This window comes from Hylobates moloch, unplaced genomic scaffold (genome assembly GCF_009828535.3).
Source record: "Hylobates moloch isolate HMO894 unplaced genomic scaffold, HMol_V3 SCAFFOLD_3, whole genome shotgun sequence".
Classification (NCBI taxonomy): Eukaryota; Metazoa; Chordata; class Mammalia; order Primates; family Hylobatidae; genus Hylobates; species Hylobates moloch.
The window spans coordinates 51,199,979-51,215,415 of NW_026652278.1; the positions used below are offsets into that span (position 1 = coordinate 51,199,979).

The 15,437-nt window shown below is 33.6% G+C and overlaps 1 protein-coding gene across 1 annotated transcript in view; it reads right to left on the reverse strand.

Moving 5' to 3' along the window:
* Positions 1 to 15,437, reverse strand: part of PCDH15 (protocadherin related 15) — a 1,777,335-nt gene that overhangs the window by 1,632,367 nt on the left and 129,531 nt on the right. The gene's annotated exons all lie outside the window — the stretch shown is intronic.

Consider the following 15,437-nt stretch of genomic DNA (forward strand, 5'->3'; position numbering starts at 1 on the left):
GTCAAGAGGCCAGGAGTAAAAAGCACTCAGGGCATGTATTAGTCCGTTTTCACACTGCTGATAAAGACATATCTGAGACTGGGTTAATTTATAAAGAAAAAGAGGTTTAATGGACTCACAGTACCAAGCGGCTGGGGAGGCCTCACAGCCATGGCAGAAGACAAAAGGCACATCTCACAAGGTTCCAAACAAGAGAGAATGAGGACCAAGCAAAATGGGTTTCCCCATATAAAACCATTAGATTTGATAAGACTTATTGGCTACCATGAGAACAGTACAGGGCAACTGCCCCCATGATTCAATTATCTCCCACCGGGTCCCTCCACACAACATATGGGAATTATGGGATCCACAATTCAAGATGAGATTTGGGTGGGGACACAGCCAAACCATATCAGGGCATAAAACATTACTCTAAGAATGTAATTCTCTACAAGCCTAATTTCTGAAACTGCTTGTTCTTACCTAAAAGCAGTTTTATCTAATAGCTACTGAAACAACCAGCTCTGAATGTGAGATTAGTTTTACCCACCTCTGTAACCAATCAGAACTTGCCTATTAACTTTCTTTCAAAACGATAAGTAACATTTCTCCTTTTTATAAAATCTCCAATCTTGTCTTTGTTCTTTGGACATACTGAAGACCACCTAGCCTTTGTGTTTGTCCTGAATTGCAAATTTTCATTTCCCAAATAAAATATTTTAAATTTAGAGATTGTCTGTTACAGTACACTGGAAATGTAAAACAACAAATTCGAAAGACCAAAAGAAAGGAAGGAAGGAAACCAATTAAATTAGTCACTTTTTCTAAGAAAATATATTTCATAAAAACTGACTGACTGCAGCAGAGACAGAAGGTTTAATTTGCAATTTTCTAAGAAGTGATGGGATTTACCTAAGACCTCACACTAAGACACAGTCTCATATATTTTCAAAGGGGAATCCTACCACACCTTCAGAAACAGATAATCCTAACAACATTTTCAGAAGCTCAGAAAAAGTGAAAATAACAATGATACCTGTGGTTGAGTGAATGGTGGCTCAAAAAATATATGACAATCTCCTAACCCTGATCGATTTTATTTGGAAAAAGGACCTTTGCAGATGTAATTAAGTTAAGATTATTGTAGAATATCCAGGTGTGCCTTACACGGCATCACAAGTGTTCTTATAAGAAGAGACAGAGGGAAGTTGGACACACACAGAGAGCAGAAGGCTATGTGAAGATGGAACAGAAAGAGATGAGGCCACATGCCAAGGAATGCTGACGGCCACCAGAGGGTGGAAGAGGCAAGGAATGGATTATCTGTAGAGCAACTAAAGGGCATGTGGCTCTGCTGATGGCTGAGTTTTGGCATTGTGACCCCAAAAATCTGTGAGAAAGTAAATAGCTATTAAATTATCAAGTTTGTAGTCATTTGTTAGCAGTGCAGGAAAATAACAGGTACCTAATTCTGCTAAAAGTGGAAGGAAAAGAGAACTACAGAGGAATATAAATGCAAAAATCTGAAGCAATATGTAAAAAAGAACAATATATTGGCAGATTTTTAAGAAACGATGGTGGAGATTTATTCTAGGATTGCATGTAAGGCTCAATATTAGCAAATCCATTAATTCAGTGATGAGAATTAGAAGAAAAGTAATACGTAGTCATGTGTTCCTTTTTTTTTTTTTTAATTACCAAAAAGGCAATGTTTATTTCTGGTTTTCACAAACTTAATAAAATAGAAATAGATATTTTCTTAATTTGATTATATATATCTATATATGTATATAGATATATATGTAAGCTGGTGTTTCAGTCATATACCATGAAGTCTGGACTGAATTTATCTGTGATAAATTAATTGTTATCATATTTATTATCTATGGGTGGGGATAGCCTTTGTAGCTATGACTCAGAATCAAGTTTCTGTAACTTTTAATTAATTCAGCCAAAAAAAGAGATCTTGTAAATAAATGTTAATATATTTGTTTATGTAGATGCAAAAACTGCAAATGTTAATGATAAACTAGATGGTGAATGCACGGATGTTCCTTGTTCTATTCTTTCTACTTTTAACTATGTTACCCATTTTTTTTTCCAGATTAAAAAAGAGGTATACTTCAGTGAGATCTTCTTTGGTGCCCACCAAAAGCAAGTTTAGTGATAATCGTGTATCATGTTTTGTCCCAATTTTAAAAAGCAGAAGAATGGAACATTCCAGATCAAGAGGAAAAAGATATAGATATTATAGTACAAATCTAGGATAAAAAGGGAAATTTACCTTTTAGAATTCACTGGTTATCTTGGTAGTCATAAATGAAGACTGCTACTTTAATGGGGAAAGGATTTCCTATTTCATAAATGGTATTGGGAAAACTGGCTAGCCATATGCAGAAAATTGAAACTGGACCCCTTCCTTACACCTTATACAAAAATTAACTCAAGATGGACTAAAGATTTAAACATAAGACCTAAAACCATAAAACCCTAGAAGAAAACCTAGGCAATACCATTCAGGACATAGGCGTGAGCAAAGACTTCATGACTAAAACAAGAAAAGCATTGGCAACAAAAGCCAAAATTGACAAATGGGATTTAATTAAACTAAGAGCTTCTACAGAGCAAAAGAAACTATCATCAGTGTGAACAGGCAACCTACAGAATGGGAGAAAATTTTTGAAATCCATCAAAGGGCTAATATCCAGAATCTACAAGGAACTTAAACAAATTTACAAGAAAAAAACAAACAACCCCATCAAAAAGTGGGCAAAGGTTATAAACAGACACTTCTCAAAAGAAGACATTATTGTGGCCAACAAACATATGAAATAAAAGCTCATCATCACTGGTCATTAGAGAAATGCAAATCAAAACCACAATCAGATACCACCTTGTTCCAGTTAGAATGGTGATTATTAAAAAGTCAGGGAACAAAAGCTGCTGGAGAGGATGTGGAGAAATAGGAACAATTTTACACTCTTGGTGGGAGTGTAAATTAGTTCAACCGTTGTTGAAGACAGTGTGGTGATTCCTCAAGGATCTAGAACTAGAAATACCATTTGACCCAGCAATTCCATTACTGGTTATATACCCAAAGGATTATAAATCATTCTACTATAAAGACACAGGCACACATATGTTTATTGCAGTGCTATTCACAATAGCAAAGACTTAGGACCAACCAAAATGCCCATCAATGTTAGGCTGGATAAAGAAAATGTGGCATATATACACCATGAAATACTATGCAGCTATAACAAAGAATGAGTTCATGTCCTTCAAAGGGAATTGCATGAAGCTGGAAACCATCATCCTCTGCAAACTAACACAGGAACAAAAAATCAGACACCATATGTTCTCACTCATAAGTGGGACTTGAACAATGAGAACATATGGGCACAGGGAGAGGAACATCACACACTGGGGCCCGTCGGGGGGTGGGGGGCAAGGGGAGGGATAGCATTAGGAGAAATACCTAATGTAGATGATGGGTGGATGGGTGCAGCAAACCACCATGGCACGTGTATACCTATGTAACAAACCTGCACATTCTGCACATGTACCCCAGAACTTAAAGTGTAATTTAAAAAAAAAGAAAAAAAGTGCTAGTTTTACTTTTTAATTTTAAAGTTTATAATTTTATAAGCAGACACACAAATATACATGTACATCTATATGTCTCGCTATTAATAAAAGCTGCTCATCTCCTAAAAATTACTAATAATTGGGATGGCCTGTTAATTTAAGCTTGCTATATTTAGTAAATTGGAAAATAAATCAGGAATTGAACATTCCTGATATGATACAAATATCATAGTAAAAGAAAAATAAAAAGTTATTGTTAATTGATTATTAATTCAAATGAATAATAGAGAAATAAAACATTATCTTCAGATTAGGTAATAAAGTAAAACAAAGAAATTGTCAAAGTTTATTAGAAATTAGAATCTCTTGCCAAAACAGCAAGGAAGAAGAAATCTAAATCCAGCTCTGCTGTAGTAACAAAAGTGAAAGTATTGTCGAGTATTCTCATATAATTTCCATTTCCCATTTGAAGGCACCTTAAACATTAAAAGTACTATTCTATCAAATTGTTTAAAATTGACAAATTGTTGAATCATAAATTAGCTGCAAATATATTTGCTAGCACTGAAAAACATTCAGAATTATGCTAAATGACATTAAACACATATTCATCCTGTGACAGATGAAAAGGGAAAATAGGAACTAAGCTGAAGATGATGAATACATTGGATATTTCATACTGGTTCTATAGATTCAAATGCATAGAATTAAATGGAGAAAGAAGGGAGGTGAAGGAAAAAGGATTGACTGGAAAATTAAATATGAATGAAGCTCCCCAAAAAAGAAAAGGAACATTAAAGTCCCAATCATGCCTATTTGGATGTCTAAGTTTGAAATTATATAAAAATTGCGAATATAGACATGTCAGTGTCAATGTCTTGCTTTCTCTCTGCTTTTTCTTTCTTCAATGTTTGCCTAATGAGGTAGAAAAGTCTGTTTCAGTTCCTAGACTGGTGTTTGAACACCTTGGTTTTCTTGCTTTTTTTTTTCTGCATCCCTGGTAAATAATCTAAATTACAGTGAATAAAAGGGATGAAAACTCCCAACCAGGGAAAAATACCATTCGACTCCTCTGTTATCAGAAAATGAAGTGTGAACCAGGTCTCAGTTCAACCTTGTTTGTATTCTGACTTCTGAGACACAGGACAAGCTACTCAACCTTTCTGAGCCCAGTTTCATCTTTAAAAGAAATATTAATAGTAGTAATTATATCTGAAAGCCCATACTACATAAAACAATGAGACACTGAAAAATAAATATGACACAAAACATCTGAAATCAATTGTATTCTTTTGTGGTTTGCTTTATATACTAGCAAGAGTTGTTTGGGATTTCAGTTAATGTGGTAAGAAATGAAAATACACTATCTCACTTCCTGTCAAGCTCTATTAAAAAGAATAAATGTTAAAAACATCAAAAATATTCCAAGAACTTCACAAATGTAAGCATCAGATGTAGGTAGGTGATGAAAACAGGAGGATCAGGTGCAACTTTGCATTTCAAACCTCTTGGTCCTTTGTTTCATTTCATACAGTTGTATCCCACTACCCATCCTGTACCTTAAGAAAAGACTCAAATAAAGTTACTCTTTGGAAAAATTGAATCAGAGAAGCCTTTCACTTGAGAAACACCAGACACAGATGAGGGTGGTAAGTGGGGACATACTAGAAACAAGAGGTTTACCAGAAATATTTGTATTAAACAACAGAAAGGCAAACATTTCTTGTATTCAGTACCTAGAATGCTGGTAGTCAGGCCTTTACCTACAAAAAAGTTAGAGTATTAATCTATGCCTGAGGCCAACCAGTTTGCAACCATTCCTATATGGGGAGTTTCTAAATAACTTTTTCATTTTTTAGTCTTAAAAATGAATGAATTAATAAATAACACCATGTAGTTGAGAAGCACATTAACATACACACACACACACACACACACACACACACACACACAAACACATCAATAGGAACAAACAAAATAAAGAAACCTAGAAAAAAAATCATGTTTATGAGCAAAGCAGTTTCTCAAATATATAGAGATAGATATGTGTATATATATATATATATATATATATATATATATCTAACATTCTCAGAGAAACAAAAAGTTTATTTAATAAGATAAAAATAAGTTCTAAAAAGAAAACTTTCAGAGAATGAGGGTTCTAGAGAAATGTTTTAAAAATGATAGAAGAAAATCTCTGTGAAAGGTTAGAAGAGAAAGTCAAAGTGAATCTCCCAAAATGTGGCATTATAAAAATGGGAAGATAAATATGATCAAGGAGAGAATGTGAAATCCAATGAAAAAGAGTTCTAGCATGTGGTGGATTGCATTATTGGTCTCAATTGTTGAGCCTCATCTACATGCGCATACTTGCTATGGTCTCATCATGGGTGGAATATGTTTATTTTCTAGTGTTACATAAATGAAAGCAAAAGTGTGCTAATACTAAGCCTGTGTCTTAAGAAGCTTTATTGTTTCCAGTTGCCCTATTGTACGTCTGCCATTGCCATCTGAAGAACATACCTAGCTAATCCAATACTCTGAGAGACATATGGTGCTATGTCTCTCCAACTAACTCACACAGACTTGTAGTGTGAAGCAGCACCACTCAGCTAAGACTTCTGAAGCAATCAAACCACAGTAAGAAAGCAGAAAAGTGAGAAAATAAATGAGCATTGTAAAGGTCTACATTCTGGGGTAGTTTGTATTACAGCGACTGCTAACAGAAACACAGAGAGACAGATAAAACAGAAGTCATAAAATGGTCAAAGAAATAATAATTTCAAAAACTGAAGAGAACATAATGTTGCAAGTTCAAAGGCATAAATAAGTGTCAAACACAATGGATAATAATAATGATTATAATAACAATACAAATCAAGTAACAATTACGATATTAAACAACAAAACGGATATGAAATAACTCCATACTTTATGGAGGCATTGGTAAGTGTAGTAAACAGTTTTCATATAAACCATAAAGTGAGAAATATTAAGTATTGTTAATAGTAACAAGTGTCTATGAGACAACTGTAGAGACATGATTTTAAAATTCTATGGGGAAATTATTTTCAACTGAGAATTCTATATTCAGGCAATTTATACTCAAGAGTAAAAGTTGAATAAAGGCATGATAGAAATGTAATATCATAGAATGTCTAAGTCCCAGGGATGCTTCCTTAATAAGCCCCTTGAGGAAATCATCCAACAAAAAAGAGAAATAAAAAGTATGGTTTAGACTGCTGACATGAGATCCTACGTCTCCAGAAATCCATCAGGCTTAATGAGCAATAGAATCAAATAGGAGGAAACAAGAAAATGGTATTAGCAAAACAAAATATAAATGATTGTAAAGTGTGGGAACAAAATAGATTCCCTGCAAACTAAACCAAAGAAAAAATAATGCAATATTTTTCTAACTTCAGGACTTAAAAAATAGTTGTGAAATAATTTTTTTAAATAGTCATAAAAACCATAGAATTAAGATTAGAATTATGTTCGCATAATTAAAATATTATAAATTTAAAACTTGCTACATTAAAGAATCAGAGGATTGGAGTGAAGGAAAGTATGTTGGGAGGGTTTTTACAGTGGAGCATAAGTGTAAGGAGTCTAAATCCTTGTTTTTCACAGCTGAAAGTCTGCAAATAATATCAACCATTGAAAAATCAAGTCACACACACAATAGCTTCCAAGGAAGAGCTAGGATAAAACTGGTTAACACTGGGTTGTGGGAATAATTTGGGGGGAGAAAGAGACAGAGGGTTGTTAATCTGTTACATTATTAATTCCATGGTACTATTCAACATCTAAATCTGGATACATATTACTTGATAAAAATGATCTTAAAGAAAAAAACAACAGTTTAAAATAATTAAGAAACTAAAATACAAACTGAAGAAGAAGACATAGGGGAATCGTAATTCCACAGGCATCCAATGACCTGGCTAAGCTAGTTCTAACCTCCTCAGTTGTCAGAAATCAAACATGGAACTCCATTTTTCACAAGACTAAGCGCAAAAAGTTACAAATACTAGGTTATATTTTTTTACATTAACATCACTCTTTAATAAATATCTCATCTGTGAAAAATAAATCAAGATTCACCTATATTTTCAAAGTGCAATTCTTTAAAAATATTTGTTCTTCCATATCCTGGGAAAATGTGTGTTACAGGATGAGTTTATACCTGCAAAATCATTTCCAATTTATAAAAATATGGGGCCCATGAATAATTACTGCAGCAGACAGAAACAAAATTTTTTTTCAGTAGGAAATTTGAGAATTTTTGATTAAACATTTCAAAGTGTAGAACTTCTTACTAGTTATTGCAGACATTTGAACGGTGAAAGGGCAATGATTAACTATGGAAATGTATTTATATCCTCAGTTTCTGCCTGATGCAAATCTCTCAAAATATATTAATAAGCATGATTACTAATGTCTGAAATACTTTCCTGAAGGTCCCACAATAATTGGAAAAGTAATTTATAAGAAAGCCAATATACTCAGACTTCTTTGTTGTGTACTTAGGAGAACAAACTTCCAAATTGAAAACAATCAATTCAGTTGCTGATACATTTCTTAATTTTTCATTCTACCGAGATTAAGAAGGCACCCTATTCAGGAATAAGTAAAAAAGAATTAATTGTTAATTAAACAGAATTTTCAATTCTTTTATCAGGTTTGATTCTATCATCTTAAGTAGACAATCATAAGCTAAATCTCATACTTTATATTTAATCCCAACGTGTATTAATGAATATGCTTAATATAATATTTGTAATCAAATTTGTAGATAGATCTAGGCATTGATTGATCTAAGGTAATTATTCTCATTAAAGATTGCCTTTAAATTGAGTAAAAATAATTCTAAATATTTTTAAGTATAAAGACAATCTCAAAAATGTCACCAATCACCTCATTCTCATTATAAAACCTCATTTTAAATCCAAAGCTCGGCTTGTTGCCTATTCTGTCAATGTTCCAGTACAGAATGGTGTCACTATGTGCTATTACAGGACTTTAGGATTCTTTTTACTATTTTGTACAATGTTGGTTGCATCAGAAACGAATGCTGATTTGCAAGTACCCCAGAAATCTAAGCTGGACAGAATTTAACATAATAAATCATAGGAGACTCATGACAATAAGCAATAAAATACAAAGAGTACACCTGCAATGCACTATCTATCCGTATGTATTGGAGTTATTAGAAAGATTGCCCTGTCTAAAATGAGAGGTCAAAATATGGTAGTGGGGAAGATTTATGCAAAATAACAGGTGAATACAATTTTTAAAGAAATAAAACTAAAAAGGGACATGAGGAGAAGATAGAATACTTTAGTTAAAACGTCCTATACAACACAAAATATATGATAGGAATAATAAAATTTTATAGATTTTTATATTCATCTTAAAGACCTGAGATACATTAGGACCATCACTATATATTTTAATTATCTTCTTTGATGGCAACATTTCATTTGTCTTTTAGGCTTCTCATTTTAAGAAAAGGTGAATACGAGAACCCTTGGGTCATAAATTCTGTTTTTTACACTAATTTTTTTTCTGAGGACAGTAAGTGTTCAGTTGTGCCAGAAGAACATTATAGTGTTCGTTTTCACTTCCAACACCCCCAAAATACATTAATGAGGACTTCATAACATCACCAGGTAAAGAAATCATTTTGAGTGTAGGTATTTCTGAGGAGTCTGGGAACATATAAACAAATAAAATAAAAAATATATGCATTAAAACATGGCTTAAAGCATTTTTTATTTTAACCTTTACTTATTTCGAAAATCCTTCTGAGGAACTAAGGGGATATGCAATAGTGTTCTATAATATCAAGCTACATGCATAATGTAGGTAATGACTTCTAATGTAATCTGGAAAATCCAGTTAGGCTGCCAGAAGAGGAATGAAACCTGAGACAAGCTAAGAGTGAATGGACAGCTCAGCTCAGTGCAATCATAAAATATGATTATTTCCCAGGCTCGTTTATACATGAGAAAAGTTTATCAAGGTCTCAAAGAGTCTGAGGGAATAAAAAAAAAATGGTCAGTGATGAGAGGCACTGTCACTTTGTATAACAGATTACACTCACTCTCAGGAGATGGCTTAAGACAACAAGTACAGCAAAGTTAGAAATAGCCTACAGGCATCTGCTGAGTTTGATAGCCCTGAAATCTTCAGGAAAGCACCTAATAGCCTAATACCAGTGCAGTTGAGCCCTCTCGGGCATTTACCTATAGAGTTAAATGATCAGAACTCTTTTGGTACTAAAGGCAAATTATCAAAGACATCAAATGTTGTACAATTTTTTTTTACTGGTACATTGTTCAAATTCATTGCAATTTTCAGTAGTTTTATTGTATAGTCTTGATTTGGTCACTTAAAGAATTACACACTTTCTGCTACCAGGTTTTCTTTTCAAGCACTGGCACTTCCCTAGTTGTTTGATAAGGTATGTGTGTTACTGTAGAATCTATTTTTGTCTTGTGTGAGCTCACATCAATGTTATTGACACTAAAAAAGAGACTGGTTCCGACTATCCAGCTAAGTAATCTCACATATCACCTCGAATCCTCTGACACACAAATGTTATTCTAGGTCTCTCAAATATGAATAAAACATGTGAAAATTATATTTTAAGAATTAGGTATATGGATGAAGGGGTATGAACTATATATACAGTATGATCCTGACATACCATATAAGCTGACTCTAACGTTTACATAGAGAATTGCAGAGGATATTTCAGAGAGGTACAATGGCATGATAGGCCAGGAAGTTCTCAGGAATGAGCACAACTCAGGTCTAAATATAGGTTTTCTGAACCTAGAGCCCATGCTCTTTTTATTATGCCACACTGCCCTGGCCTACGTGTGTGTCACATTCCCTCTTCCTCTAAAATAAAACAGTTTGGGGCCAAGCGTGGTGGCTCACACCTGTAATCCCAGCACTTTGGGAGGCCAAGATGGGTGGATCACGAGGTCAGGAGATCGAGGCCATCGTGGCTAACACAGTGAAACACCGTCTCTACTAAGAATACAAACAATTAGCCGCGTGTGGTGGCATGAGCCTGTAGTCCAAGCTACTCGGGAACCTGAGGCAGGAGAATCGCTTGAACCTGGGAGGTGGAGGCTGCAGTGAGCCGAGATTGCGCCACCGCACTCCAGCCTGGGAGACAGAGTAAGACTCTGTCTCAAAAATAAAATAAAAAATAAAAAAAAAAACAGTTCGAGTTCACACTGTGGCACATTAAAATTTAAACAAATATTGTAAAAATGAATTCATTCAGAAGCTCATGAAACATGTGTGATACTACTAAAGATCCAAAATTAAATATACACAGCTTGGTTCGGGATGATTTTCATGGAGGAAACCTATATTATTTTTAGCTCCGATTCTGAGTTGACATCTATATTAAGTGAAAAGCCAAATACAAGGTGCATGCATGTACACATCTATCTATTACCTCTTTATCTAACTATGTTTAATGATTATCTGATTGTTTCTAAACACTTGAAATTATACAGCTTTAGCTATATCTCTTGAGATAGGTCTCTGTTCTCTACTTTGAAAGAAGGCAAGATATCACAACATATTCCAGGATATTGAAAAATGCGGTTATATCTGTTATCTGTATAGTTATACCAACTGTGAATAAATGTATTTTAAATATTGATATGACTAAATAGTTTATTAGTGTCTTAAAAAGTTGTATATTAGAAATAGATATTTTTGTCTTTCCATTTTTGCATACCCTTTTATTAGACAGAATAATACTCTGATTAAGACAGTTACATTCAAGGATATCCTTGAATGAGGGTAAGTATGAAAAATGATTACATACCTATTTTAAGTACCTTTGAAACTGCATTTTATGAGTGCCTCTTAAAACCAAAGACTGAAGTGTAAATTGCCATTGTGTTAAGTTGTCTCTGAAGTAAACTTAATTATCCACATGTTTGGCCTACATGTTACCTTGACCCATAGCCAGAAACTAACTCAGGGAAACTTCAGAAATAATAGGACCCCAGAGGGAAGATACAGGCCAAGGTAGAGTACAGTATTTGTTCCATCCCGAATTCACCTAGAAAGGTTTGCTGTATAATGCTTATGTTACCAATTTTGTTACAGGAATCTAGATTCTGGTTTCCTTTCTTATCCTAACACTAAGCCCACAATAGAAATAGTGAATAATTCATTCTAGCATTCAGAAAATAATCAAAATGCATTTTTCTTATCAATATATTTTGTTCTTTTATGGTATATACTCCAGAATCTCAAATGCTGCATTTAATGTTTTCTTAGTAAACCTCTTTGATTTTGAGACAAAAATACTGAATTAAACAACTAACAAACCAACAATCCCCCCAGAAACAAATTTCCGCTGGCAACATTTCTACAGTATTAATCATATTAATAGCCACAAAAAAACTAGTGTTGTTGGGTTATGACTAACCTAGCTACCAAAATATAAGTCAAAAACATTCAGAATAAAGAAGGATGTCAGACAATAAATCTTGATATCCTAGTAATACCTTCAAAGAGTATATACTATTTCTTAAATATTAAATGCAGAGTAGGATTTACCTAGAAGAGGCCTTGGAATACAGAACAGTAAAGGTAGAGAATAGCAAGGACTTTAAGAATATTAAGCACTATCTCTGCATTTGTTGAATTTATATTTTAATTTTAAAAACATAAATATAAATAAACCAAATACCTCTACATGAATTCACTGTCATATCTAAAAGTAAGAACTAGTCTAAATCTCAGAGTTGTTTGAGGGTTAAGCAAGCTGAGGCATTATTCCCTATGAATCATTTAGCCCTGTGCTTTCAGTCTGCTTTTCCAGTTTCTGCATGTGTCAAGCTGAATGTTGGGACATCACATGTGAAAATATAAGATCATCAGCAAGAGGATAGGTGGATTAGATGCTCTCCCACATGATAACATTTTCTGATTTGAAATACAGACAATAAAATATTGTTTTCTTACTGCAGCGGATCTGACATAGCACCTGTACATGCATGTTTAGGTTTTGTAATAGAAATATAACAGAAAAGAGGCTGAGTAGGAAGCTATGAAAAATACTCAAAAGCCAACCACTTTATGGTAACCTCCTAGCTTGTTTAAATTACCATGCCTACCTCTTCTCCAGTCTTGTTCATTTTCTCAGCCACCTCCTTTTCCTGAACTTTGATTCTGATTTGTTCCGTATACTGAAAAAAGTGTGCCACAAGTTTGGGGGTTTCAGAGGGTCAACTAGATTATATGTTTAATTCTCAGTCCCATTTCCCTGGCTTCGACTAGAATTCCTCTAGATGATAATGCTGGATACTGACCCCGACTATAGGGCCCTTTCCACAGGTGACTGCAAACATTCTCCTAATTCCAATTCCAAGCCAGCCTTCATGCTCTCCTACCTCTATACCTTAGGCAGTGCATCCGCCAGGCTTCTTCTTGCATTAAAATACCATTCTTTGTATCTTGAAAAAAAAGACTATCCCTTGAGGATATCTCATTTAGCTTCTGCTATATCTGGAGAATCTAAGAGTACCAAATTATGAATATTTGTCATTTTCACCCCTTCACATCAGAATAAAATCCCATATACAATAAAAAGGAAAAAATGGTTTTTACTTTTATGTAATTATAAAACACCAGAGAAGAGAAATTTTTGTCTTATTCTATAAAATAATTCAAAGAATTTTAAAGAAATGATTCTGTTGACCAGACCATAACATAGAAAGATATTATGGATATTTATATTTACGAGAATGTGTCTCATTCAATATTTAAAACAAATCTGCACATTATTATTCTGATAATCTAATACTAAAAGCTTCATTTATGATACTATGCACCATTTAAAGGAACTTTTCAGAATACATGCAAAGTAATTTAGCTTATCAATTAAGAATTGCTTAGCAAAGTTGTTTTTTTCTTTTTTTATTAACAGTTTAAAGTGCTGGATCAACCCTTAAATACAAAGTAAGTTCAATAATATACGATTTCCCCCCAGTTTAAAGGGGATTACGGTATTGAAACTGAGAAAAGCAAAACCATAAAATAAACAGAATTGTAATATCCTATGTAATTGCCTTTTTGAGCTGTTAGTAATATTTCTATCTTAGAAGTTTAGCTAGATAGGCTGGGTGCTGTGGCTCACGCCTGTAATTCCAACACTTTGGGAGGCTGAGGTGGGTGGATCACAAGATCAGGAGATCGAGATCATCCTGGCTAACAGGGTGAAACCCCGTCTCTACTAAAAATAAAAAAATAAAAAAAAAATGAGCCGGATGTGGTGGTGGGTGCCTGTAGTCTGAGCTACCCGGGAGGCTGAGGCAGGAGAATGGTGTGAATCCAGGAGGCGGAGCTTGCAGTGAGCCAAGATCGCACCACTGCACTCCAGCCTGGGCGACAGAGACTCTGTCTCAAAAAAAAAAAAAAAAAAAAAAAGGTTTAGCTAGATAATCTATTATATTGTATTGGCAAATAAAATATAAATGATACTGAAACACTTGTCAAGCCTGTTAAAGTTTTGCTTTTCCTGAGTTTTATTATGAAATTAATGGAGTATATGTAAATAAATATACACATATACACACACATACACACATATTTATACACATGTATACAATGAATATATGCATACATATCTTTATCTTATGCTTTATATAAGTGCTTACAAATAGTACCTAGATATTGCTCTGTACCCTCAGTTAATGTTGTGTGTTGCGTGGTATATTATAGTAAAAGTACAAATGGTCTTTGAATAAGAAAATCTGGGTTCAAACCCAGTAGGCCATTTTCTGCCTTTACCTAAGCACAAACTAATATGCTTTCAATACTCATCTGTAAAATGAGGATAGTAACTCCAACCCAGCAAATAGACTATACCTAAATATAACTGCGTCTTGTGGAAGTATGCAGTCATCATGGATTGTAAATTATTATTTATAGGTCACGAACTACAATGTAAAACATCTCTGGAAGATAAAATATTCTTCTGTGTGTTCACAGTATATTTATCGTTAAGTTTATTTCAAGATTAAGATTCAGATCCTGTTATACCAAGCAAATTCTAGCATTCAAATCCTTAATATGACACTAGAAAACAGCTGGAAGTTACCATATAATATCAACAATTACCATTTGCGAAAACCATAGGACAATTCTAATATTTAAAAATCATTATCAGAACTATCATAAAACTTTAGACATTTAAATAATGTACTGTTTCTCCATTGCTGTGATATATTATTAACTGTAAAAAAAAGGTGAATAAGTACTTTTGCTTACCTTCTATTCAACATAAGAATAACATACTCTAATTCACTGAGCATACAAATTAATATAGCTCTTTTTGAGGAAAATGTGCCCATATAAATAAAATGTAATTATTTATTAATGACCTCCCCAATTACAAATTAATCTATTGATATGTTTATAGACAAGGCACCCCACAAGAAATGATAACATATAATTTACCATCAGTAGAGGACTTCTTTTAAGAAGTCTTAAGATATTTGTGACTTGAGTGTTAAATTAAGTAAGCAGGAAGCCATTAACCTAAGGCTGTCTCCTTACACCGAGTTCCTATGTAATGAACTACAGCCTTACTTAGTATATACATAAATGAACTAAGTCTTGATTTAGTATTATAACAGTTTCAACCAATCACAGATAGCCAACTCATCATGGCTGTTAAGGTGGGCGTGATAGGGCATATGCCAGTTGTAGTCAATCAGATAATTTTTCTATATAGCTTCAACTCTGCTTAATTTATCTAAAGTTTTTCGTCTAACATGAGAAAAGCAAAATACATAATAGCATCTATGGATGTG